Below are 26,685 nucleotides of genomic sequence, written 5' to 3'. Positions count from 1 at the left end.
ATTTTTTTTGCAAATTTTCTTTCTTTTTTCCGCTTATATCGCAAAAAATAAAAAACAGAGTCGTAAATAAATAAATACCACCAAAACAAAGCTCTATTTGTGTGGATAAAATGATAAAAATTTTATTTGGGTACAGTGTAGCATGACCGCGCAATTGTCATTGAAAATGCGAGAGCGCTGAAAGCTAAAAATTGGTCTGGGAAGGAAGGGGGTGAAAGTGCCCAGTATTGATGTGGTTAAAAATTATGATTTAAATGAAGTTGATTTCAAGCCTTTTATACTAGAGATTTAAATCAAGTCCACCTTGCCCAGAACTATTGCCCATGTCACACAATTCACAGATCAGAGCCTCTGTTTGCTGCCGCTAATGAGAGCAAATTTATCTAAACGCAGCAGAGGTCCACAGCTACCCTGACAGCACAGCCTTCATAGGCCCACCCATGTAATGATACATGCTGAACGGAGATGACCTCATGCAGACAATGACCTACAAAAAGATTGTCATAACCATGCCTTACTCATCCAGCGTGATTCACAGATGCCGTTTGCACTGTCAAGTCAAAAACAGCTTGCTAATGTGTTCTATAATAACATACTCGCTTTGCATTCATGAAAACACTTTTTGATCAACACAAATGTCCCTTTTACGCATTTCAGCAACATGGTTGAAGCACAGAACATGGAAACCAGCATGTATGCTGCACAGACAAATTGAATATGTTTTATACCTTTTTTATTTTTTATTTTTTTTATTATTACTTTTTTTTTATATTGAACAAATGGATTCAGTTCTAGTGATGACATCAATTATAAATAATGAACCTGAAGCACAATTGTCTTGCTTTCATAGGCACGGAAAATATCTGCAAAATCTAAAAACCAACATAGGCTCTGCAATATGTGCATATTTTTCTCATGTTTTGTCTTTGTACAATATGCTGTAGGTACAGAAAAATACCTGCTGATCCGAACTACCTGTAGTGAGCGGACAATGCTGCCTATGCTGTACTGAAAAAAGTGTTGTCTGCCCTGACTTGTTCTTTGTTGAGCTATAGAACACCACACTTCTCATCTAAAAATGTAGATGTTCTGTAGTAGGGTTGTCCCGATAGCACTTTTTTTTAGGACCGAGTACAAGTACCGATACTTTTTTTCATGTACTCGCCGATACTGAATAGCGATTCGGTATTATTTTTTTTAAATGTGTCCCCAAATGCAGCCATGTCCCCCACAAATGCAGCCATGTCCCCCCACAAATGCAGCCATGTCCCCTCACAAATGCAGCCATGTCCCCCCACAAATGCAGCCATGTCCCCCCACAAATGCAGCCATGTCCCCCCACAAATGCAGCCATGTCCCCCCACAAATGCAGCCATGTCCCCCACAAATGCAGCCATGTCCCCCACAAATGCTGCCATGTCCCCAAAGAGAAAGCCAAGCCCCCCCCCGCCGGGGAACATTACAGCTTTCATTTGAATAGCTGTGTGTTCCCTGCCGCGCCTCGTCATATATAGCCCCTCCCCCTTGTCCGGGCACTTTGTTAGACAGATCACCCATCCAATCCTGGGACGGGTGATCTGTCTATCAAAGTGCCCGGACAAGGTGGAGGGGCTATATATGATGAGGCGCGGCGGGGAACACACAGCTATTCAAATGAAAGCTGTATTCCCCGCGCTGATCAACTAGGCGGCGGGGAGGGAGGTCTTGACTTTCTCTTTGAGAACTGCTCTGCTCCGCTCTCTGTCCGCTCTGTCTCTGCAAAAAAAAAAGTATCGGGTGAAGCATCGGTATCGGGACAACCCTATTCTGTAGTCCATCAGGGAAAAACAATTCTTTGGATCTCAGTGTAGCAAAGGCAGCGACATCAGCTCACTATAGGAAGTTAGGAGCTAACTGGATTTCCAGCAGAATCAACATGTAATTTATTTTACTTGCAGTATTATAGAACATATGTTTAGCTAATTTCATGAAAATCTGCTTAAAGTGGAGGTCCACTCTAAAAGAATCAAAAATTACATAAAAAGGCTATATATATATATATATATTAAAAAAATGTACTTACCAGAAACTGCTGTTGCTAGGCAGATCTTCCTAATCTGCTACTTCCTATACCGCGGCTAGCTTTTTCCTCGTTCTCCTCGCATTGTCTTCTGGAGAATGGGGCATGCTGTCTTCTGGGACCTGTGTCTGTCCCAGAAGACAGCTGGCCATTCACAAAGCGCCGCGCGACTCACGCATGCGCAGTAGAAAAAGGGCAGTGAAGACGCAAGGCTCCACTGCCTGATTCCCTTAGTTCGAATGGCGGCTTTGGCACCCGATCTGATGGATGAATCGGCCTCAGGGGGGCCGATATCGCAGGCACCCTGGACAGGTAAGTGTGCTTATTAAAAGTCAGCAGCTACAGTGTTTGTAGCTGCTGACTTTTAAAAAAGAAAAAAAAATCAGCTGGAACACCGCTTTAAGTATAACTTGGATTACAAAATATTTAGCTTTACTCAAATTAGTTGATGCGAAAATGAATACACCCCACAACAAAAACTACTACATCTAGCATTTTGTAGTTGACTCACCGACAGTCCCATTCACTTTAATGGGACTGCTGGTGATGCGGCAGTGACGCAACAAGGTGAGGGACGTGGCAGCAGCCGGTGAGTGGATAACCGCTAAAAGCTGCTACCATGATGGATCTGAAATGACAGGTGCTCTTTAAATGTATAAATGTATAAATAAATATAAACTCAATCTTGCTGGTAGTTGGAATCTTTAATATTTGCAAACAAAATAAAGATTTCCTATTTAGAATAATAAGCTGTCAGGTTAGTAAATATTCCCAAACTAGGTCTCTCTTACGGCCTGCTGCCATTTTGCTCCTCAAGGGAGGAATAAAGCTCTTCAATCTATGTGCAGAAAGATCCCAAGGTTTATAAGCTGCTTAGAAGGTTTAAAGGAGTTGGAATTATTTTATTTTTTTTCATAATAAGCATCCTTTACATGCAGACATTCCTCTTTTCACTTCCTCATTGTTCGTTTTTGCTCAGAAGTTGCTCTATTTCTTCTCTGTTCACTTCCTGCTTGTCTGATTGTTACTGACCACCGTGACGGGAAGCTTTACTGCGGTGGTCAGTAACGTGCTCCCCCCTCCTGGGAACTACATCTGTGTGGCAGGACGCTCTGCTCTCTACGTGTTATGCCGCGTACACACCATCACTTTATGTGATGAAAAAAAATGACGTTTTTAAAAACGTCACTTTAATTGACTGTGTGTGGGGGAAAACGTCGTTTTATGTCTTCTAAAAAACGACCAAAAAAAATTGAAGCATGCTTCAATTTTATGTGTCGTTTTTCAAAAGTGCACTTTTTACTTCACAGAAATTGACCGTGTGTAGCAAAAAACGTCGTTTTCTAAGACGTTTTTTCATCCACGCATGCCCAGAAGCTACTTATGAAGCGAGCTTCAATGGAAAACGTGGTGGAACGTAACCTCACTTTGCAAGATCATTGTGAGAAAACGATGGTGTGTAGGCAACTTCGTCTTTGAAAATTGAAGTTTCAAAAACGTCATTTTTTACTTCACAGAAAGTGTCGTTTTTTTTCATCACATAAAGTGATGGTGTGTATGCGGCATTAGAGACTTCAAGGAGGTGTGAATTACTGGGCGTGCCGCAATTCATACTGGGAAATGTAGTTCTTACATAAATGAGAGCAGCAAACCAGGAAGTGAATGAGAGAACAGAAACTAGAACGCCGGAGGTGATATAGATGAGAGAATTTCATAGGTATTTACTTGTTTTTTAACAGAATCATTACACTATTCTGTCTGTCTACCTTGCAGACATTAATTTTAGGCAATTTTTTTTTTCCTTTACAACTCCTTTAATTTTCATTTTTACTGCTTGCCCTTCCTCCTCACACTTGGAGCCTGGTACAGATGCATTTCTATTCAAACAATCATATAGTTTGTAGTGCACATAGATTTGCAAAACAATGGGATAAACAAATATTCCTGAACTTTGTTTTATCTCATGGTTACTGTGAAATTGTGTGAATGCATCATGCAGTGCATGTTATCTCGGCTTGCAGAGCTTGGGTTCATTGAATGAGTTTACCAAAAATGTCAATATTACAGAATATACAGCCTCATACTACATGGCTAAGCGCCATTTCATGGTGATTAAACTAAATTATTAATGTATCTTAAATAGATTTTTACTCCCAAAAGTAGTTTATTTAAATTTGAAAAAAATCCGCTTTTTTTTTTAGAAAGATAAAAAATTATTTTTATCCTCCCTGGTTTTGGGATCAAACGGATCCATTCACTTGCATGGTTGCACCCTACATTTTATGTCTGAATTTACTGATATTATCCAACTATCTTCTAGCTTCCTGTTAAGGGTGCACAGTTAATGCTTCGTCATCTGTCGGTTAATTTTGCATGTATTGGAGCCTTGACAAGCACATTCTGTGATGTAATGAACATAATTGGCCTGTTCAGGTAATTGTAATTTACAAGAGGGTTTTATATGCATTGGGGAATTGCACATTTTAACAAGAGGCTGAGGTTGAAAATAAAGCTTGTTAATTAGCTAAGATTGCTGAATCACAAAATGCTGCCAATCTGCATGACAGTTCAGAGGGATTTTTAAAATAGAACAATGGGAAAAAGTAACATGAACATATACTGTATGTTGTAGCCTGCATTAACACAGCAGTTTGTTTTTTACCTGTTTATCCTGCCAGTAGAGCTTGTTGATTTTTTTCACTTCTTTTAGGGATAGGTTTACATCTGTGCAGGTGGTTCCTGCTATGGTTCTGCACCAGCTCCCGCAGACGCAACAACCTGCACAGAAGAATGCAGGGGATGTGTGCAGGTGCCATTAATCCTTATTGCACACGCTGGAAATTGCTGCCGCATTGGGAACTGCACTTGCAGTTCCCGTGCGGACTGCGATTCCAGAAATATTGCAGGGAACTTTTTCCGGCATTTCAGGAGGCATGGCAGCCCATTTAAATGAACGGGCTGCTGTGCTGGTGTCTTGCAGAGCCACATCATTGTGAACCTAGCCTTACAGGGTGGCAAAGCTGTTTGCACTGTAAAAAAAAAATCACGGCATTTGTTGTCCTACTTGGTCGTTTTTAGGTGTACTTAAAGCGGATGTGCCATGGGGAAAAAATATTAAAAGCCAGCAGCTACAAATACTGCAGCTGCTGACTTTTAATATTAGGACACTTTCCTGTCCTGGAGTCCAGCGCCGATCGCAGCAGAGGACGACCGATCGCTCGTCTCTCTGCTGCTCCCCCCGCCATCCACGCTGAGGGAACCAGGAAGTGAAGCGCTGCGGCTTCACTGCCCGGTTCCCTACGGCGCATGCGCGAGTCGCGCTGCGCCCGCCGATTGGCTCACACGCTGTGTGCTGGGAGCCGAGTGTTCCCAGCACACAACGGGCGACAGACGGGAAGTCAGAAAAACCCGTCTTTTGCCCGTAGCGTGTGGCCGGAAGTGGGTGCAAATACCTGTCTTTAGACAGGTATCTGCTCCCCCCTCCCCCCTGAAAGGTGTCAAATGTGACACCGGAGGGGGGGAGGCTTCCGATCAGCGGGACTCCACTTTAGGGTGGAGAACCGCTTTAAGGGGGTTGTAAAGTCTCATGGTTTTTCACCTGAATGCATTCTATCCCAGTTTTCTTACCTGATCTTGAACAGCGATGTGGACGAGCACAGCAGCGCCAGTCAGTGTCTCGGGTCCTCATTGGCTAGAGTGATGGCAGCGGGAGCCGCTCCAGGTGAGTGAGTCTCTGGTTAATCCCCGCACACAGACACTAGTCATGCTAGCCCAGCTTGCATGCTGTGTAACATAAGGAAATGATTCCGGACAGCTGCACTTCCAAAAATCCTTTTATTGAAGCTTCATATGACAAGTGGTAATGACTAAGCGCTAACCGTTGTCGCTTGCTCCATCTGTCAACCACTTGTCATATGAAGCTTCAATAAAAGGATTTTTGGAAGTGCAGCCATCCGGAATAATTTTCAAATGTGATCAGTGAAAAATCTGGAAACTGCACTTGGTAAACACTGTGACAGGAGTGAAAGGGTTAACTGGGGGGGGGGGGGGGTGATCAGGGGGGGGGTCAAAGTGTTAAATATGTGCCTACTTGTACTGGTGTCAGTGTAGTGTTGGTGTACTCAATGTAGATGTCTTCTCTCTCGCTGGACCCAAAAAGAGAGGAGATGACATCACTTCCTCTGCCTATATTTACATTACTGCATGTCTTTTGGACAGGAATCACACCACATTTCTGTTCAAATTGCATGCGATTCTTTGCAGTGCGATTTGAGTCCATTCATTTTGTATGGGCTCAAATCATACAGCAAAGTTATCAGTATTGGAACATTTGCACAAGTAATGGTTCAACCCTAGCTGTAATAGGGGAGCCCCCTATGTTAGTGACAAATAATCTTTATGGAAACATTAGGATCAACCCCTAATATCTCCCCTGTCATTAGTAAAAGTAGATTTGAGGAAAGATACCTTTTTTGATCTTCTTATCTACCTGATGTCTTTTTGAATTTTGGCAGCTCTGAACCTGGAAGTATACAGAGCTAGGTACTTCTGGGTTCATTCTCATCAGGAGAAGATTGGGATTTCATGTTCCCACACTCTCCCAACTTCTGTGCCATTCTCAAGGCTTCCACAGTGGGCTACAGCTCAGAGGAGCAAGTGTATTCTTTGGGGGGGGGGGGGGGGCGCAAGCGAGATCACCTGCTGGCAGAGCCATTAATTTTTTTGTGGAAGGATATTCAACAATCCTCAGGATCTGACTTGAAGCATGGTGACGTCACTCTCACCCAAGTGGCGCAGGCAGAAGTTGAACGTAAGGTGAGGGTATTACCTAATAACAGGCTTTTCTTTTTCTTTATTGTGAGGTAGCATTTTGGGATGGGGTTGGCTTTACTTTAGGCTTATTTTTATGAGTCTGCACCCTCACAAAGGATTCCTAAGGAGCGCTTGGCTTAAAGGGGTTGTAAAGGTTTGTTTTTTATTTTATGAATAGGTTCTTTTAAGCTAGTGCATTGTAGGTTCACTTGCCTTTTCTTCGATTTCCCTTCTAAATGATTTTTTCTTTGAATTTCTTACTTCCTGTTTCTCCTCAGTATGCTTGCCCCCATCATCCAAGCTGTTGTGATGGGGGTTAGTCCGGGTGATCGCCCCCTCCCTTGGGGCTACATCCCTGCGGGGAGACACTGTGAACACATCTTCTCCCTGCAGAAATGTAGTCCCAAGGGAGGGGGCGAGCACGCAGACTAACCCCCAGCCAGAACGGCTCGTAGGATTGGAGCATGCTTACTGAGGAGAAACAGGAAGTGAGAAATTCAGACAAAGAAAAAAACATTTAGAAGGAATATCAAAGGAAAAGGTAAGTGAACCAACAATGCACTAGCTTAACCACTTAAGACCAGGACCTTTAGGCAGCTAAAGGACCTGGACAGATTTTGCGATTCGCCACTGCAACGTTTTAACTGACAATTGTGCGGTCGTGCGACGTGGCTCCCAAACAAAATTGGCGTCCTTTTTTTCCCACAAATAGAGCTTTCTTTTGGTGGTATTTGATCACCTCTGCGTTTTTTACTTTTTGCGCTAGAGCGAGAATTTTGAAAAAAAAATCTATATTTTTTACTTTTTGCTATAATAAATATTCCCCAAAAATATATAAAAAAAAACATTTTTTTTCCTCAGTTTAGGCCGATACGTATTCTTCTACATATTTTTGTTAAAAAAAATTGCAATAAGCGTTTATCGGTTGGTTTGCGCAAAATTTATAGCGTTTACAAAATAGGGGATAGTTTTATTGCATTTTTATAATTTTTTTTTTTTTTACTACTAATCAGCGATTTTTTTTTTGTGACTGCGACATTATGGCGGGCACTTCGGACAATTTTGACACATTTTTGGGACCATTGTCATTTTCACAGCAAACAATGCATTTAAAATGCATTGTTTACTGTGAAAATTACAGTTGCAGTTTGGGAGTTAACCACAAGGTGATGGGGTTATGCATGACCTCATCTGTGTTTCTAACTGTAGGGGGGTGGGGCTGTAGGTGTGACGGCATCGATTGTGATTCCCTATGTAAGGGAACACATGATCGATGACGCCGCCACAGTGAAGAACGGGGAAGCTGTGTTTACACACGGCTCTCCCCGTTCTTCAGCTCCGGGGACCGATCGCGGGACTCCAGCGGTGATCGGGTCCGCGAGTCCCGCGCCCGCGGTCACGGAGCTTCGGACCAGGTCTGCCGACATATATCGACGTAAAAGGGTCCTTAAGTGGTTAAAGGAACCTATTTAGAAAATAAAAACAAACCTTTACAACCATTTTAAAGGCCAGAAGGACAGAAGTGATGTAACAGCCCAGGTAATTGAAAACTATGCAGAAAAGCAATCTGGCCATGTTTTTGCTTAGGTAGGTTTTCCAGTCTCCCCAGTATAACCTTGCAATCCTTTCATACAGATTGCATGTAGTGGCGGAAATTCTTCAACTGCGCTAATCTCTCTTGTTGAGATTCGTTTTCCAAGCTCAGGGTGCTTTTGCTGATGGTGAACGGGTCTTGCTGTTTTTATAAATCTCTGGAATACCATGTTTTAGTCACATTCTGGATGGACATTGTGTTCCTTTCAGTGCCAGCTGGTGTTTTGCTAGTTTTTATTTTGTGGTGAAAACAGTTGATTGGTTATTCACACTCAGAGAAGAAATTAGTCTGCTTTATGTATAAACATAGTATGCATTCAAGTGCCTATTGTGAGTGAAGCTGAATGTGCTATGCAGGATCGCATTGCAGGAAGCTTTCCATATAATCCTAGTGTATGAAATAACCTAGAATTCTTTCTACTCCAAGTTTTTGAGTGTCATTGAGGTTTTCATGTATTTATGTGTTGGGTGGTTCTGGATAGGTATTGTATTGCATTGCACGAAGTAAACCTGTCAAATAGTACATACGTAAAAAAAAAAAACTGACTTAGATTACATTATTGCATTCATTAACCACTTAAGACCCAGACCTTTAGGCAGCTAAAGAACCCGGCCAGTTTTTGCGATTCGGCACTACGTCACTTTAACTGACAATTGCGCGGTCATGCGACGTGGCTTTATTGGTGGTATTTGATCACCTCTGCGGTTTTTATTTTTTGCGCTATAAACAAAAATAAAGCGACAATTTTTATAAAAAAAGGAATATTTTTTACTTTTTTCTATAATAAATATCCCCCAAAAATTATATAAAACATTATTTTTTTTCCCTCAGTTTAGGCCGATACGTATTCTACCTATTTTTGGTAAAGAAAATCGCAATAAGCGTTTATCTATTGGTTTGCGCAAAATTTATAGCGTTCACAAAAAAGGGGATAGTTTTATTGCATTTTTATAATTTTTTTTCTTTTTTTACTACTAATGGTGGCGATCAGCGATTTTTTTTTTTCGTGACTGCGACATTATGGCGGACACTTCGGACAATTTTGACACATTTTTGGGACCATTGTCATTTAAAATGCATTGTTTACTGTGAAAATGGCAGTTGCAGTTTGGGAGTTAACCACAAAGGGGCGCTGATGGGGTTATGTATGACCTCATTTGTGTTTCTAACTGTAGGGGGTATGGCTGTAGGTGTGACGTCATCGATTGTGTATCCCTATAAAAGGGAACACACGATCGATGCCGTGTGAAAGGGCCCTTACTGTCAAGCAATTATGTATAGTTTGTTTTTGGTTGACCTCCAGCCTTATTAACAGCTTCTGGACTGTCCACTGCATATTTACAGTGGCAGGGTGGCCCGGCTGCACGAAAAAAGCATCCCTGTACGTTGTCTCTACTTCTGGGACTGGGGCGCTCCTGCTGTGATTGGACACAGTGGAACCTATCGCATCCACCGGGACCCGCTGATCGTTGACAGGAGAGGCAGAACGACAGTCTGTCAGAGAGGAAAATTTAGATCTTGTGTTTCTGCTAAGCAGAAACACTGATCTCTGTTTTCCTCCAGTTAAGCCATCCTCCACACAGTTAGAAAGCACTCCCTAGGAGCACACTTAATGCTTTGATCGCCCCTGATGTTTTATAGCACTGATCATTGTATTAGTGTCACTGGTCCCCAAAAAGTGTCACTTGGTGTCGGATTTGTCCGCCTCAATGTTGCAGTCCCGCTAAAAATCACTGATTGCCGCCTTTACTAGTAAAAATAAAAATGCCATAAACATATCTCTTAGTTTTGTAGATGCGATAACTTTTGCGCAAATCAATCAATATACTGTTCTTGTGATTTTTTTTTTTACCAAAAACGTTGAATACACATTGGCCTAAATTGATGAAGAAATCTCGCTTTTTAAAAAAAAAAAAATATTGGATATGTTTTTTTTATCAGAAAGTAAAAAATATATATATTTTTTTCAATATTCTCTGCCTTTTTTTGTTTATAGCGCAAAAAAAAAACAAAAAATCTGCAGAGGCTCATTGCGGGCGGTATTACCGCGGTTTCCCATTGTTTTAAATGGGAAGGAGCGGTATACACACCGCTCCAAAGATGCTGCTTGCAGGAGATTTTTTTTCTCTCCTGCCAGCACATCGCCTCAGTGTGAAAGCCCTCGGGCTTTCACATTGAGAATGCTGGGCAATTTTTAGCGAAGTACCGCCTGAAAAACTTCTCAGTGTGAAAGGGGCCTTAAAATAACGCAGTGCCGTAATCACCAAAAAATGGCCTGGTCATGAAGGGGGTGAAACCTTCTGGTGCTGAAGTGATAAATAAGGGAAAATTTAAGATCGTAGGTTGGCTGGGTCCACCTTTGGTGCTGTTAGATATATCCTGTAGCGCCCCCTGCCAGTCTCGTATTCTTCTTTTCCTGATCCGAGATAACGTAGGCAAGGCATCCTGTCAAGATTTTCTGAGCCAGGCCTAAGCATAGGCTGTGCACACTCCATTCATTCCTATGGTGAGTTCTCTGTGCTCCGGCGGACTGTGTGGTCTGCTACTTGCAGCATTTTATAAGTGGTCATACCCTCTTGTGTTCACTTCCAATGCTCTATTCACAATAGCAGTTGCTTCAAGCTGTTTTCAAGTGTTTTGAAGCAGTCCTCTTTCCAAATGCCAGGAAGGTGTTGGCCTTTAACTACTTGCCGACCAGCCGCCATCATTCTACGGCGGCAGGTCGGCTCTCCTGGGTGAGACCCCGTCATATTACGTCGGCTCTCTTTGCGGCCACTAGGGGCGCGTGCGCGCTGCCGGAGGCGCGCGATCGCCCCCGGGCACCCGCGATTGCTCGTTACAGAGCGGGGACCGGGAGCTGTGTGTGTAAACACACAGCTCCCAGTCCTGTCAGGGGGGGAAATGCTGATCCTCTGTTCATACAATGTATGAACAGAAGATCAGTGTTTCCCCTAGTGAGGCCACCCCCCTACAGTAAGAACACACCCAGGGACAAACTTAACCCCTTCCCCGCCCCCTAGTGTTAACCCCTTCCCCGCCCCCTAGTGTTAACCCCTTTACTGCCAGTGGCATTTTTATAGTAATCCAATGCATTTTTATAGCACTGATGGCTATAAAAATGCCAATGGTCCCAAAAATGTGTCAAAGGTGTCCGAAGTGTCCACCATAATGTCGCAGTAGCGAAAAAAAATCGCTGATCGCCGCCATTACTAGTAAAAAAAATATATTAATAAAAATGCCATAAAAATACCCCCTATTTTGTAAACGCTATAACTTTTGCGCAAACCAATCATTAAACGCTTATTGCGATTTTTTTTTTTACGAAAAATATGTAGAAGAATACGTATCGTCCTAAACTGAGGAAATTTTTTTTTTATATATATATATTTTTGGGGGATATTTATTATAGCAAAAAGTAAAAAATATTCATTTTTTTTCAAAATTGTCGCTCTATTTTTGTTTATAGCGCAAAAAATAAAAACCGCAGAGGTGATCAAATACCACCAAAAGAAAGCTCTATTTGTGGGAAAAAAAGGACACCAATTTTGTTTGGGAGCCACGTCGCACGACCGCGCAATTGTCAGTTAAAGCGACGCAGTCCCGAATCGCAAAAAGTGCTCTGGTCTTTGGGCAGCAATATGGTCCGGGGGTTAAGTGGTTAAAGTGACTCTGCCACTTACATTTTTTTTAATAAAGCTGGTAATAAATATGAAGTGCAAGCTTCTAGAGGGGAAGTATCCTACCAGACTTTGCCTATTAGAAACTAAATATCACTTTTTTTTGGGTGGCCAGAAAATAATAATTGCATCTGTCTACTGTATAAGCTTGTAAGTGTTGCGATAATGCTTCTAGAGCTTGTACTGTCCCCACCCATGTGAAAATATGACAGTGTTTGCATATAAACAGACTGAGATTGTGATCTATTACATAACAGCCAAACAGTTCACAGCATGAGCTCATTATCACATGGGTTCACTTTACAATCGCAAGCCAGGGAATGCAATAACAAAGAAATATGCAATAGAATACTCTTAGATCTTGGTGAGTAGTTTTAATTTGGAGGGCTTCATTCACACCCGAGCCTGTCGATTTACTGGTGTTTTTCTGGCATTTTTTTAAGCTTTTTTAAAGCATTTTAGAAGTGTATTACAAGCCTTTTTAGATTTTCTGGCATTGTTATTTAGCCAATAGCAGACATCCCAACCTGCAAAAACTAATTTCAGGGAGGTGGCAAACCCATTTCAGGGAGGTGGTGCACCGCTCTATGCAACCTCCCCACCACCATCAGAGTCTGAAGAGTTCCCCTTCAGGACAGCGGAGACAGAAATTGGGCTCAGCCAACCTGCCAACAGACATTGGAAAGGGTCAGTGTGATCTGGATGCATACAGAGAAATGGGGGAATCACATGAAATTTGTACTCCCTCTTTGATCAGTGTCCCCCTGCCCCCAGACAAGGTCACCTGGGAGAATAATTGAACAGTCAGGATTTCCCACCAAATTTTCACCTTCCTCCCAGGTACCAGCACTCCTCTATAGCTCCCATGCTCCCAGTATGTGTGTACACCACTCAGGGGGGCTGCCTGTGTTCCATCAGATATGGTGACCTGCAGTTGCTTGTAATAACAGCTGCATCAGTTATTACAATAAATCCGACTGTCCGCTCTAAACAACGGTAAACGGTAAACACCCCGGTAAAACCCCTTAAAGGGTATGTATATTTTTTTAAATAACAAACATGTTATACTTGCCTCCACTGTACAGCTCTGGTCTTCTGGGTCGCCCCCCCCCTCGCCGCCGCCTTCTGCTGCTCGCCCAGGCTCTCCCATCCCACGGGAGGACCAAGCAACGAGCCTGCACGTCCCCCGGCTGGCCGAAGACCTGAACAAAGACGATGCTTCGTTGGGGTCTCAGATCTAGTAACCCGGAAATGGTGTCATGACCTCACTTCCCAGATTACTGGCATCTTAAAGGCACCAGTTTTAAAAAATAAAGTATTCAAAAACGCTGATCTTGACGTTTTGAATACTTTGAAGTGCAGAGTAGGGGTTTGGGGGTCTTATAGACCCCCCAATCTCTCCATAAAGAGTACCTGTCACTGTCTATTACTGTCACATTGGATATTTACATTCCTTGTGACAGCAATAACAGTGATAAAAATGTAAGATGACAGTGTAAACATTTTTTTCGATGTACAAAATATCGCCTATCGGCAGGAGAGGTGGCCGAAATATCGGTATCGTATCGGCACCAAAAAAACGTTATCAGTCGATCCCTAGTATGTACATTGTGAAGACGGGTTATGATTACAGTGATAATATATTTTGGAAGATAAGTTGTATATGACACATTTTTTGGGGTAGCATGTTATGGATGTAATGTGGGATAAAGACCCCTTTCACACTGAGGAGTTTTTCAGGCGGTACATCGCTAAAAATAGCGCTGCTATACCGTAGCAGGGGGTTAATACCGCACCACTAGCGGCCGATTCCCGCTGCAATCCTGGCGGTATAGCGCCGCTATTTTTAGCGGCGCTATACCGCCACCGCGGCTTCCGCTCCAATGTGAAAGGGACCTAACTATAAATTGAAATGCCAGTTTGTGGGCTCTGGCACTGAAGCAGGGAAACGGCAGACATGCCTTTGCTAAAACACAGCCAGATAGGCCCAGTCACCCCACAACATTTTTTATTAGCAGTGTCAAATTACTAGCCTTCTAGGCCTTGCTGGTAACCTTGTAAATTCTAGTGATATAAATAAGCAGAGCAGAAAAGTGCAGCCATCCCTAATTTTCAGGGCATAGAATGACGATTATCCATTTGAAAAGCGTCTCTACATGGATGACTGAATACTACCAACTACAAAATGCCTGTGATGGCCTCATTGCTGTAACAGGAATTGACATATGAGCTTTGACATGCTGTAAAATCTGTGATGTGTTTTACAGGCCATTGGGAGCCTCACTGCTTTATTCTCTCTTGCTCTGGTACTAATATATGTGAATTATGTGAGGTTAGAGGCCAAGTAGCTTCTTGCCAGGAAGCAAGGCTCTTTCTTCTGCCGGACTGGTGTGTCTGAGATGCAGTGAAAAGCCCTGTACACACGGCCGAGAATCCCCATCAGGAAAAAAACGTTGGTTTTCCTGACGGGATTCCTAGCAAGCTTCCCTTGCCAAGCCCTGTGTACAGACGGCCACTCAAAAGAACCGCCGTTCTTTTGAATGGCAAGAACGCAGTGACATCGACTACGACAAGCCGACACTCGTTGCATTCAATGCCGTCGCCGCCATCTTGCTACACCCCAGACTAACTGTGTATGCTACCGCGCATGCGTCAAAGTCTTATCGCACATGCACGGGTTTACCATACAGACGAACGGTTTTCCCATCAGGAAACACTCTCCCGGGAAACCCGACAAGAAATAGAGAGCAGGTTCTCTATTTTTCCGTCGGGATTCCAGTCTGTTTTCCTGATGGGAAAACTGCTGATGGTGTTCTTTCGGGTTGAGGTCAGGACTATGCAGGCCAATCAAGTTCCTCCACCCCAAACTCGCTCATCCATGTCTTTATGGACTTTGCTTTGTGCACTGGTCCAAATCATTTGGTGGTGTGGAGGGGGGTGGGATTATGGTGGGGGTAATTTTTCAGGGGTTGGGCTTGGCCCCTTAGTTCCAGTGAAAGGGGCGTCAGCATACCAAGACAATTTCATGCTCCTAACTTTGTGGGAAAAGTTTGGGGATGGCCCCTTCCTGTTCCAACATAACTGCGAAACGATGCAAAAATCAAGGACCATAAAGAAAAGGATGAGCGAGTTTGGGGAGGAGGAACTTGACTGGCCTGCACAGAGTCTTGACCTCAACCCGATAGAACACCCTTTGTGCCTGACCTCACAAATGTGCTTCTGGAAGAATGGTCAAACATTCCCATAGACACACTCTTAGGGCTCTTTCACACGGGTGGCCCGTTCAGGTCCGCCTGCCAGTTTTTTAGGCGGACCTGAACGGGCGCTCCGTGCTCCTCTATGGAGCCGCGGATGTCAGCGGTGACATGACCGCTGACATCCGACCCGCTCCGATCCGCCAAAGTGTGACGGAGGAAAAAACCTACTTTTCCATCCGTCTATCGGATCGGGTGAACACGGACAGACGGTCTGTGTTCATCCAATCCCCCCCATAGGGAGGAGTGGAGAAAAGACAGGGCGGTCCATGCACAGTGTGCAGGGACCGCCCTGTCACCTGCCGGCTCAGCGGGGATCAACGGAGCGATCCCCGCTGAGCAAGCGGAGGTTCCCGTGTGAAAGGGACCTTAATCCTTGTTGACAGCCTTCCCAGAAGAGCTGAAGCTGTTATAGCTGCAGGGTGGGCCAACGCAATATTGAATCCTACGCACGAAGACTGGGATGCCATTAAAGTTCATGTAAAGGCAGGTGTCCCAATACTTTTGACAATATAGGGCTGGATTCAGATACATTGGAGTATCTTTAGGGCTCTTTCACACGTCAGCTCAGTTTTTTTAGATCAGTTTTTTTTTTATCAGTCCGTTTTTCCATCCGTTTTTTCATCCGTTTTTTTTTTTTTGGGGGCTTTTTACATATTTTGATGAAAAACGGATGTTAGCGGATCGGATGGTAAACGGATCATCCGCTAACGTCCGTTTTTCGTCCGTTCCGTTTTTTGGACGGAAGAAAAATAGGGTTTTCTTCCGTCCAAAAAAACGGAACTTAACGCAGACGGATGCTAACGGACGTTAACCCATAGGGAAGCATTGCGGTCCGTTAACGGACGTCCAAAAAGCCCGCCTAATTCAAATGTGGATGATATGGGCGTGTTTTATTGAAATTCACTGTGACCCCACATATTTTACGTTTTTTACGAACGGCGCATCCGTTCGTGAAAGAATCCCAGTGCGCATGCTCGAAATTATGCCGCAAATCGTCATTGCTTTCGACGTGAACGTAAATTACGTCCAGCCCTATTCGCGAACGACTTACGCAAACGACGTCAAATTTTCAAAATTCGAGGCGGGAACGACGTCCATACTTAACATAGGATACGCCTCATATAGCAGGGGTAACTTTACGCCGGAAAAAGCCTAACGTAAACGACGTAAAAAAATGCGCCGGGCGGACATACGTTTCTGAATCGGGGTAACTACCGAATTTGCATATTCCTCGCGGAAATATACGGAAGCGCCACCTAGCGCCCAGCGTAAATATGCAGCCTAAGATACGACGGCGTAAGAGACTTACGCCGGTCGGATCTTAGGGAAATCTATGCGTAACTGATTCTATGAATCAGTCGCATAGATACGACCCCGGAACTCAGAGTTACGACGGCGTATCAGGAGATACGCCGTCGTAACTCCATTGTGAATCTAGCCCATAGTGTATATGCTTATAAGCTGCCCTGACCCCAGTAGACTGATTTTTCCTAAAGTGCAAACCGGCAAGGTTGGATTTTACTGGCTGATAGCAATTTTTCCTCCTGTTTTTACAGTAATAATTATTCAGCACTTTTAGAAATGTTTTCTCCGTTGTACAGCAACAAAAAGTTCAGGCAGTATAATCTCTGAGCCAGGCAACATGTGCTATTCTTGACAACAATGGAGCAAGCTGCACAAAACATAAGATACTGCAAGGGCATTGGCTTCATGGCATTTCTCAGGGCAGGTGTCTAAATAGTGACAACAGGGCTCATGCCCCAGGGCAATAGGCTCTCAACATTTTTGCATTGCCATAGTACTGTATACGAATAAAAGTTATCCTACTTGTCCGCACATTCTCCAGCAGAGCTGAGATTTGAACAGGGGACGTTAGTGCTGCGAAGGCAGGAATGTTAACCACTTTGTGCTGCTGCCTGGTTTTAATTAGAATGCATGCATTGTTTTTTCTTTTTTTAAATGTTCAAGTACCTTTTTTTTTTTTTTTTTTTTTTTTTTTTAGCATTGCTGAGCCTGGTTGCTAGAAGAAGAAAATGCACACATGGTGCTCTTTCTCTTTGGTTTCATTAACCAAAAAGGACATTGACTTTATAGTTAATTAAGTGTATCTGCTCTGGCCAGATTCAGCTCATTTCAACAATTAGAACTGAATTGATAACTTTGTTTCAATGACTGGATTAGATTGTGGACATTGCATCACTTGCACCATCAGCACTGAGAACATAGTGACTGCTGAACCCAAGCAGACCACTGTGTCGCACGTTCTAAGGACACCAGGAAAAGTCAATTATCTTCCATTATTGGATGGCTGGTCTGCGTAATTGTATTAAAGTGATATTAAAGGTTCAAGTTTTTTTTTTTTAAATAACAAACATGTCATACCTCCACTTTTGCACAGAGTGGCCCCTATCCTCCTGTTCTGAGGTCCCGCGGCTCCTCCCCACATTAGATAACCCTCTCTGGGAAGCTTTCTCCTGAGGGGGTTACCTTGCGGATGCGCTCCTGTGTCATACATTTGGTGTCCATTGACGCCGGGTGTATGACTCGACTGCGTCATTGGATTTGATTGACAGCCGTGGGACCCAATGGCTGCACTGCTTTCAATCTATCCAATGAAGAGCCGAGAACCTGTGGGGAGAGCGACGCGGGAATGGGGCTCAGGTAAGTAGAAAGGGGTCTTGGGGGCCAGGCACTGCAAGGTGTTTTTTCACCTTAATGCATAGGATGCGTTAAGGTGAAAAAACACAATGGTTTACAACACCTTTTAAGCCCGCTGCACACACACTTTTTTTTGTGCAACCAAAAAAAAAACAACTCACCCATCTGGTGGGGAGCCGCTGTAATAACCATAAGAGGATAATCCAGCGATCTCCCCCGCTAAGCTGTTGTGTTCTGACAGGGTGACGCCGCCGCCAGAAGACTCCGATCAGCGTTCTCTGCCATTGGCTGAGAGTGCGGATCGGGAGTCTATCAGCTGCTGTTTATTCAGTAAGCACGTCCGACCAGAACGGCTGGCTTCTGTCGGACAGACCAACATGCACACGGCCAGAATGTGGGCCGATATTTTTTGTACCAGCAAATGTCTCCCAACATTCTGCCCATGTATATGGGGCTTTATGCAAAAGTAGGATTTAGTTGAGTTGTAAGTTAAAACTTACCATTGTAATCAGGACTTTTTTTTCTGCAGAAACTTGGTGGAACTCCAGTTTCCACCACTTCCTGGCTCAGGCCCTTTGCTCCCTGCTCACAACTATCACTTGTAAACACAGGAGTCTGGCTTCTGTGTTTACAAATGACAACTTGTCTCTTAATGGCGCCCACAGATTTAATCTCCTGAGCAGCTCCCACTGAGTGCAGGACGAGGACAAAAGAGATGCAGGTGCCCAGGGTGCAGTGCAGATTCTGACAACTCCACTGGATGATCTCCCTGCAAGCGAAGGAGGCAGAGCCACCAGCAGTGTGCAGGGAGGTTCTAGAGGCGGCTGGGTGCCTCATCTTAATACAGCAACATGTGTATTAATACATGACATGTGGAAGATAGTGGAACTTTTAAGGAGGGAGGGAGAAGAGGGAGGCAGTGGAAGGGGGGCGTTTGCATGCAGAGGTCAGTGTTGAAGAGAGATATTGATAGGGAATTCGGAGGTAAGCAGCTGTATAAGAAGGCTGAACTTTGTGTGCAACACCTTAACTCTAAAATATGTATGTAGTGAACCCCAAACCCTGCACTCTGTGTGTAAATACATGATCCTCCTCCGTATGCTCAGCGGGGATCGCTCCGTTGATCCCCGCTGAGCCGTCGGATGACAGGGCGGTCTCCGCACACTGTGCAGGGACCGCCCTGTCTTTTCTCCGCTCTCCCCTATGGGGGGATCGGATGAACACGGACCGTATGTCCATGTTCATCCAATCCGCAGACGGAAGGAAAATTTAGGGTTTTCTTCCGTCTGCAGAATCGGATCATTGCGGAGGCGGACGAGATCGGGTGTCAGCGGATGTTCATCCGCTGACACCCGCAATCTCATAGGGACCAATGTATGTCCCTTTTTCATCCGCAAACGGGTGTAAAAGGGGCCCAAGTCACGCCCGCAAATGTATACAGTGTTCGAGCGAGAGCAACAATTAGTTTCTTCTAGGGGGTAATGCATAAGGTAAATACTTTCTTCTTTTTCCTACCTTTTTCTTGCTCTGCAGGCTGCCGAAATTTTTCTCTAAACTCCTTTGTTCCAGTTATGTGGACAAGCCCTCAGCATCCTCACTTACAGGACCACTGCAATTATCATAACCTGTTTAACACTTCATGTACACTACAGTTCCTAAACTCAACTTCATAAAAGCCTATGTGTCCATGTACACATAGGCATATACCAGAGTTTAGGAGACCTGCTGCAGTTACCCCCTCTTCTGAACGCAGAAGAATTGCATGCAGGATAGGAACATTTTAACCGCTCGACACCAGAGAACGCAAACCGCGGCAAAATCGTGGCGTGTTTTGCATTTTCCTATGGCCAGCGGTCATAGTGGGCTGTGTTGTGTGTACATGAAGTATTAGACCCTTTTTACACTAAGGCCCCGTACACACGACCAAACATGTTTGCTGAAACTGGTCTGCGGGCCAGTTTCAGCAGACATGTTCGGTCGTGTGTAGGCCCGAGCGTGCAGGATTCCAGCAAACATTTGCCCGCCGGGCCTTTTCCCAGCGGACAAATATTCCTGGACTTGTTTTAAAACAGTCCGCTGGAATCCTGCCCGCTCGGACATGTTCGGTAGTCTGTACAGACCTACCGTACATGTCCGAGCGCCCGCCATCCCTCGCATGCGTCGAATGACTTAGACGCATGCGTGGAAGCATTTAACTGGCAGGCCCGCCCACGTCGCTGCGTCATTGTCGCGGCGACACCGCGTCATCGTCGCGGCGACACCGCGGACACGCCCCGCGTATTGCTTACGCGCGGATTTCTGTACGATGGTTAGTACAGCCATCGTACAGAAATCCCCGGGCAGACATGTACGGTGAAAACGGTCCGGCGGACCGGTTTCATCGTACATGTTTGCCCGTGTGTACACGGCCTAAGGCAGCTTTCAGGTGTTTTGGCGCTGGAAATAACGACTGTAAAGCACCTGAAAACTGCCTTCCATGCTGTCCGAATGTGAAAGACTGAGTGCTTTCACACTGGGGCGGGGGTCTTGTGGGACGTTAGAAAAAGTCCTGCAAGCAGCATCCAGCATCTTTGTATACAACGCTCCAACAACGCCCCTGCCCATTGCAATGAATGGGTAGCGCTTCCGAAGAGCTGCAAAACAGCGGTTTTAACCCCTGCTAAACGAGCTGCACTTTAGTTCTAATGCACGGGCGGCCCCAGTGGGAAAGGGGTCTTAAAGTGGTTGTTAACCCAACCGTTCACAAATAACACTATCCTAAAAAAAATGCATCTGTATACCTTGCTTCAGAGCGCCACTCACATGACCGGCCTTCTCACTTTTCTCCCTGTCTGACAGCTGCAGCGGGCGGGGGCGAGATTCCTCCGCTGACATCTGTCAGGAGGAGGAGAGAGGCGGTCATATGAGTGGCGCTCTGAAATAAAGTATATATAGTAGTTGCATTTCTTTTATAGAACACAGACACTGGGGCAGCTTACAATATTAAACAGAAAGGATAGTGTGAACTGTAATTTTAGTAGCAGCAACAGGGGAGGGGGCGGGTAGGGACACAGCGCTGAGAGGACAGAGGAGGACAGGAGACACAGCGGATGACGGAGGCACATAACCTGACCACGGTGTCAGAGCTCAGCAGCCATGATACACCGTGGTCAGTTTACAAAGGGGAGGGCAAAACCAGGCAGGATCAACCATATATTTCAGGTGTTACAGGGGGACAAATTACACCACACAAGCACTGTGCTGTATAAAATGCTTTAAAGGAACAGCATCCAAATTCAACTGCACTTGTATTTTTTTATGGAGCGAAAAAAGAAGGAAACGGAAACAGAAACACTTGGGGGCAGATCCTCGTACAGCGGCGCATTTATGCGCCGGGCGTAGCGTATCTAAGATACACTACGCCGCCGTAACTTACTTGTTTTCAAATCCTGAAAGAATCCGCGCCGTAAGTTACAGCGGCGTAGTGTATCTTTGCCGGCGTAATGGCGCCTAATTCAAATGGATGTAATGGGGGGGTGTTTTATGTAAATACGCCGTGACCCGACGTAAACTACGTTTTTTTTAACTGCGCATGCGCCGTCCGTGGGGGTATCCCAGTGCGCATGCTCGAAATTAACCCGGAACAAGCCAATGCTTCCGACGGTGACGTCATTCTACGCAAATCCCTATTCGCGAACGACTTACGCAAACAACGTAAAAATTTCAAAATTCTACGCGGGAACGACGGCCATACTTAACATTGAGTACGCCTCATAACAGCAGCTTTAACTGGATCGCCGTAAATAGCTCATTTGCATACTCAACGCGGATTTCAACGGAAACGCCACCTAGCGGCCGCCAAAAAATTGCATCTAAGATCCCAGATGCCGTTGTATCTTGTTTTGTGGATACAAAACAAAGATACGACGCGGAAATTTAAAATTACGCCGGCTTATCAAGAGATACGCCGGCGTAATGCTTTTGTGGATCTGCCCCTTGGTTGCTATTGGCAATGCCCTTTTTTTTCTTTTATTGTTTTTTTTTTTTTTTTTTACAAGACGATTTGCAATACCCTTATTCTTGTAATTTTTGATAAGCTGCCTCACTACTCTTTTGGAGCTCAACATCTGCTTCTTCCAGTTATTCCTGCATTTCCATGTCATATTCTAAAATCTGTGTCATTTTTTGTGTCATTTCTTCTGAGAATTGCAAATGGGTCTGTGGTTTAATTTTAGCCAATGTCATTAATTTACGTCACACTCCTAGGGGCCTTGGTGCCAGGGCCATAAAGTCTTTTCTATAATTCTTCTACCATCAGTAGCAGAAGTGTGCTGAAAGTGACCCAACGTAATGAGAGCCATCTCCCAGAAAAAAACATCCTATGAATTGTTCTCTCTGACACGGCAGCTGAAACAATTTTATGTCTTTCTGTCAAAGAAAAGGACCTTTTTCCTGCTCATTACATTTAAGGGAGGCAATAAAATGCCATTCTGCGGAGGTTTGAGTGCCCTGAGAGCTCCTGTAAATGCATTTCAAGGAATCTGTCATCAAGATGAAGCCAATTCGCAAGGCAGGTCCCAGTAACAGCTTTCATTTTCAAAGTCTTGTTAATGCATATTTCTGTTACTGGTGTCAAGCCTCCTTTTTCAGTTTTATATTATCCAGTTTAGTTTCAAAGGTCTATTTTTGTTTTAAAGCGGAGGTTCACCCTAATAACATGTATATCTGAACAACTCCCTTATAGTCGTAACAAGTACTGTCTGCAATTTTTTTTATTTTTTTGCTGTACATACCTTGTAATCCATTTTTTCGATCTACCGTACTTCTCCCCGCGGGAGTAGGCGTTTCTATGCCTAGGGGGATTGTCATCTGGGAGGTCGCCCAGATGATTGACATTTGTTCCCCTCGGCGGATAAGGCCCCGCCCCCCGTATTGCGTAGGCACGCACGAGTTACAGTGTTTCCGAAAGATGCCAAACATGCAGAGCGCAGGCGCCGTATAGAGCCGACTCGCATCTCTGCATGTTCGGCTCACATGCAGAAGCAAACGCATATGTAATTTGCAACTGCAAATGTAAACCGTGTTCAAATTACATGTGAGTTAACGCCGGGATCATTAGAGCGAGAGCAATAATTCTAGCACAAGACCTCCGCTATAACTCTAAACTAGTAACCTGTAGACATTTTTAAAGCGTCGCCTATGGATATCTTTAGGTACCGTAATTTGTCGCCATTCCACGAGTGTGTGTAATTTTAAAGCATGATGTGTTGGGTATCTATTTACTCAGTGTAACATCATGTTTCGGATTATAGAAAAACAATTAGGCTAACTTTTTGAATAAACGAAAGTGCATTTATATATATATATATATATATATATATATATATAATTGTGTGTGTGTGTGTGTGTGTGTGTGTGTGTGTGTGTGTATGTATATATATATGTATATATATATATATATATATATATATATATATATATATATATATATATATATATATATATATATATATATACAGTGAGGAAAATAAGTATTTGAACACCCTGCTATTTTGCAAGTTTTCCCACTTGGAAATCATGGAGGGGTCTGAAATTGTCATCGTAGGTGCATGTCCACTGTGAGAGACATAATCAAAAAAAAAAAAATTCCAGAAATCACAATTTATGATTTTTTAACTATTTATTTGTATGATACAGCTGCAAATAAGTATTTGAACACCTGTCTATCAGCTAGAATTCTGACCCTCAAAGACCTGTTAGTCTGCCTTTAAAATGTCCACCTCCACTCCATTTATTATCCTAAATTCGATGCACCTGTTTGAGGTCATTAGCTGCATAAAGACACCTGTCCACCCCATACAATCAGTAAGAATCCAACTACTAACATGGCCAAGACCAAAGAGCTGTCCAAAGACACTAGAGACAAAATTGTACACCTCCACAAGGCTGGAAAGGGCTACGGGGAAATTGCCAAGCAGCTTGGTGAAAAAAGGTCCACTGTTGGAGCAATCATTAGAAAATGGAAGAAGCTAAACATGACTGTCAATCTCCCTCGGACTGGGGCTCCATGCAAAATCTCACCTCGTGGGGTCTCAATGATCCTTAGAAAGGTGAGAAATCAGCCCAGGACTACACGGGAGGAGCTGGTCAATGACCTGAAAAGAGCTGGGACCACCGTTTCCAAGGTTACTGTTGGTAATACACTAAGACGTCATGGTTTGAAATCATGCATGGCACGGAAGGTTCCCCTGCTTAAACCAGCACATGTCAAGGCCCGTCTTAAGTTTGCCAATGACCATTTGGATGATCCAGAGGAGTCATGGGAGAAAGTCATGTGGTCAGATGAGACCAAAATAGAACTTTTTGGTCATAATTCCACTAACCGTGTTTGGAGGAAGAAGAATGACGAGTACCATCCCAAGAACACCATCCCTACTGTGAAGCATGGGGGTGGTAGCATCATGCTTTGGGGGTGTTTTTCTGCACATGGGACAGGGCGACTGCACTGTATTAAGGAGAGGATGACCGGGGCCATGTATTGCGAGATTTTGGGCAACAACCTCCTTCCCTCAGTTAGAGCTTTGAAGATGGGTCGAGGCTGGGTCTTCCAACATGACAATGACCCGAAGCACACAGCCAGGATAACCAAGGAGTGGCTCTGTAAGAAGCATATCAAGGTTCTGGCGTGGCCTAGCCAGTCTCCAGACCTAAACCCAATAGAGAATCTTTGGAGGGAGCTCAAACTCCGTGTTTCTCAGCGACAGCCCAGAAACCTGACTGATCTAGAGAAGATCTGTGTGGAGGAGTGGGCCAAAATCCCTCCTCCAGTGTGTGCAAACCCGGTGGAAAAACTACAAGAAACGTTTGACCTCTGTAATTGCAAACAAAGGCTACTGTACCAAATATTAACATTGATTTTCTCAGGTGTTCAAATACTTATTTGCAGCTGTATCATACAAATAAATATTTAAAAAAATCATACATTGTGATTTCTGGATTATGTCTCTCACAGTGGACATGCACCTACGATAACCATTTCAGACCCCTCCATGATTTCCAAGTGGGAGAACTTGCAAAATAGCAGGGTGTTCAAATACTTATTTTCCTCACTGTATATATATACACATTAATAAAAAATAAAGTGTGTGTGTGAGGGTTCAAAGTACTTTTCTAGCAAAAAATACGCAACAAATGTCAGAAAAAGGCTTAGGCAGGAAGGGTTTAAAGTGGAGGTTCCACCCGAAAACTTAATTTTTAACATTAGATTCATGCTCATTTTGGGAAGCAGAATCGGGTGTTTTTTTAAAAACGAAGCAGTACTTACCGTTTTAGAGAGCGATCTTCTCCGCTGCTTCCGGGTATGGGCTGCGGGACTGGGCGTTCCTATTTGATTGACAGGCTTCCGACGGTCGCATACATCGCGTCACGATTTTCCAAAAGTAGCCGAACGTCGGTGCGCAGGCGCCGTACAGAGCCGCACCGACGGTCGACTTCTTTCGGCTACTCGTGACGTGATGTATGCGACCGTCGGAAGCCTGTCAATCAAATAGGAACGCCCAGTCCCGAAGACCATACCCGGAAGCGGCGGAGAAGATCGCCCTCTAAAATGGTAAGTACTACTTCGATTTTCAAAAAACTACCCAATTCCCCTTCACAAAATGAGCATCAGTCTAATTTTTTGGGTGAACTCCCGCTTTAAGGATGCTACTGCTGACGGGTATTGGTATGAACAATGGAAGAAATCTATCACAAGCATGCCTTGGATCTTTTGTATAATCCATTATTAGTTTGCACACGTTCACAGACTTGCCTTGCAATTCAGTGCAATGTTTTGGAGCGCAGGACCCTTTTATCAGGAATGTAGCATAGCCTGTAGCATGTCTTCAAGCAGTATAAAACCCAAAAACAAACCTGTATTATATTGCAGCTTACCAATACTTATATGTGATTGCTGCATTCGTTTTAATTTTTTAGGCTTGCTTGCTTTCTTCCATTTTCATCTTGTAATCCAGTCAGCAAGTCTGTTATTCAAAATTCAAGCTCTCCATCAGTTTACATGGATGAGACAAACTAGCTAACACTGGCAGGGGTGAATAAAACGATCAGCTTATATTTTTTTATGCAAAACCAAAAAAGGATTTTTTTAAGCTGTAACTGATTATAAAGTGTGAGCTGGAGTTTTGCTTCAGTTTTAGTGTATATACATCTAATACATTTAAAACGACTCTCTCTGTCTGGACTGACAATGCAGCTTTCTGCTGTATCTCCTTTGCTCATTCTGCCAGAGTTGTGTCTCTCTAATACAGGAGGTGTGTTACTGGCCATATCACCAGGTGAAAATGTAGGGGGGGAAAAGGGAATGCAGCCACCACATTTAATGATTGGTGAACTGCAATATATTACAGGTTTGGGTTTAATACCTCTTTAAGCATTTTGCTTGGATGAAATCTCTCTCTTTCTTGCACTGCAGTTCCGACAGTCTCGCTAAGCTTCACTAGAAACGTTCGCTCAGCTGCACATTGGTGATGTGTAACCATCAGGGAAATGTTTACTGAACTAAATATGCAGGCTGCCATTGCTGCCTCCTCTATGTAGCATTATGTATGTTTATAGTAACTTAAAGCGATTGTAGATTTCCTTTTTAATTGT

General features: G+C 44.0%; 1 protein-coding gene across 4 annotated transcripts in view; it reads left to right on the top strand.

Moving 5' to 3' along the window:
* The window catches only part of ZFYVE9 (zinc finger FYVE-type containing 9), a 103,817-nt gene that overhangs the window by 24,703 nt on the left and 52,429 nt on the right, over positions 1 to 26,685 (top strand). The gene's annotated exons all lie outside the window — the stretch shown is intronic.

This window comes from Rana temporaria, chromosome 7 (genome assembly GCF_905171775.1).
Source record: "Rana temporaria chromosome 7, aRanTem1.1, whole genome shotgun sequence".
NCBI classification, from domain to species: domain Eukaryota; kingdom Metazoa; phylum Chordata; class Amphibia; order Anura; family Ranidae; genus Rana; species Rana temporaria.
This window is presented reverse-complemented; position numbering and strand designations above follow the sequence as displayed.